Here is a 2489-nt window from a genome sequence, read left to right as displayed (position 1 = left end):
ACCTAATCAGGAGAAATATGATTAACATACACAACAAAACATCAATAGAAAAAAAAAAGTCACCAAAAGGCAAAGAAGTATTGAGGGAAAGAGGAAGAGGGCTTGCCAATTCTTCATTTGTTAATTCGGGTGAGAACAGTACTGGGGATTTCCTATACCGTAGGTTTGTTAAATGATTACAGAGGTCTGGGGAAAATTGAGTGATTCACTCAACTTTCTTAGTATGGGGTTCTGTCTAGCGCATTGCAATTTCCTCTCCACTACACTATGCAGTGACTTACTGGATGGGGGAAGTCTCGAACACATGTTTACTCCAATTCAATAGCTATAGGATTTCAGTAGGCCTTGGCAATGTGAGGTCTGAATCTTCCTCTCAAATGAGTGGGGCACTTATCAATTACAAAGGGACTTCCCTAGGGATGTGTTACAACATACAGTGGTCATGGAAATTTGAGGGTAGTTTCCTCTTCTGCTTTGCCATCTTGGGGTAACTCTGAAAAGCTTAACCTCTGACAGGGGAAAATGTTCACAGGGTTGACTGAGTACTACACAGAATTCAGTGAAGATAATTGGGCAACCTGAATTCGATGTTCAGACAGAAAGATAGGCTCTGATGACACAACTTTAAATTCTAGGTGTGCAGGTAAAACTTTGTAAGGTCACCTCAGAGACACCTGCCCCCCATGGCCGCACTCCAAATCAACACGAATTGCTCAAATTCATGAGGAAAATATTCTATAAATTGTACAAATATATGTATATAACAACAGACTGATTTTATGATTTGTAACTATCTTAGTAGATTAAATAAAAACAAAAACCAAATCAACTTAAAAAAATTTGCCCATGTGACTGCTGGCATCAATAATCCACACAAGATTGAAATTATTTCCCAAGATGCACACCCTGCACTCCAACTGATATTTTAATAACTTGATTGAAAATTTCTCAGAAGTCTATCTGAGTCAGGAAACGGTCTGTGGTATAGGTGAGGATTTTAAGTTTTTGCAATGGAAACTTTTGGCCCCATGAACAGACCAGCAAAACTCAATTAAATGTGTTTTTCCTCCATCTTTGCCTAGTCCAAAAGTAAAAAATGAAAAACTGTTCGTAAGAGTCGCATTTAGGTTGCTTTTTTCTATTTTTTCCTCTAGAACAGCCAGGTGGATTCATATGATTCAGTTTTTAAACTGTCTTCTCTTCCCCTCCGAATAAACCCGGACGCCTCAGCACAATCAGATCGTTTTTAAAAATTTCAGCCTCCAAAGATCGAGGGGGAGGGAGCGGGGGGGAGAGAGTACTTTAATTAAAAACAATCAATAACTCGGAGGTTTCAGGATATGGTCTGCCATTGCCTAATTAAGAAACGAGTTTGCCAGTCCTTTGGCCAGCTCAATGTAGACGTTGCTGTGAAAAGCCCAAGGGTGGGTGGCTGTCCCAGCGATGTTACCCCTATTCCGCCGGGAGACCCCAAGCCAGCCCAGCCCGGTCGCCGCCCGTCCCTGGGGTCCCTTCCTTCCTTGCGCAGACACCTCGGTTCCCCGGGTCTGTCTCCCCCTGTGCTCAGCCCCGCGCGGGGCCGGCCGCCCCAGGCTCGCCGCCACCAGCTCGGTGCAAATACCTTTTCCCTCCTCGGGGCCCCAGCGCGCGGACACCTCCCCGCCTCCCTCCCTCCCTCCCTGCCAGCGGGGCCCTTTCCCGGCTCGGGAATAGCAACCGGGGCCGCGGCGGCAGGAATGGAAACCCTTGTTGATGCTGTTCCAAGGCATGCCTTCCCGCCCTCCGGGGGCCGACGCGACTCTTCCCGGCCTCGGGTCGTGGGCCTAATACATGAATAGACACTTCTCAAAAGAAGACATGCAAGCAGACAACAGGTACATGAAAAAATGCTCAGTCTTACTAGTCATCAAAGAAATGCAAATTAAAACCACACTGAGATACCACCTAACTCCAGTCAGGATGGCCATCATCAATAACTCAAAAAACAGCAGATGTAGGAGAGGATGCAAGGAAAAGGGAACACTTCTACCCTGTTGGTGAGAGTGTAAACCAATGCAGCCTCTGTGGAAAATAGTGTGGCAATCCCTAAAAGATCTAAAAATCAACCTTCCATACAACCCTGCAATCCCCCTACTGGCAATATACCCATAAGAACTCACATCACTCTATTAAAAAGATACCTGCACACATATGTTTATTGCAGCATTGCTCACAGTAGCAAGAACATGGAACCAACCATGCTGTCCATCAAAAAAGGACTTAATAAAAAAAAGTGGTACATATACATGGTGGAATATTAAGCAGCCATAAAGAAGGAAAATATCATGAACTTCACAGCAACATGGATGGAATTAGAGTCTATAATATTGAGTGATGTATCACAGAAACAAAGAACTGAGATTCACATGTTCTCACTCATAAGCAGACATTGAGCAATTTTTGTAATACTATAAGAAAAAGATTGGCAGTAGTGGGAAACTGCCAGCAAG

This window comes from Carlito syrichta, unplaced genomic scaffold, assembly GCF_000164805.1.
Source record: "Carlito syrichta isolate Samal-C Ts95f unplaced genomic scaffold, Tarsius_syrichta-2.0.1 Scaffold312739, whole genome shotgun sequence".
Lineage (NCBI taxonomy): Eukaryota > Metazoa > Chordata > Mammalia > Primates > Tarsiidae > Carlito > Carlito syrichta.
This window is presented reverse-complemented; position numbering follows the sequence as displayed.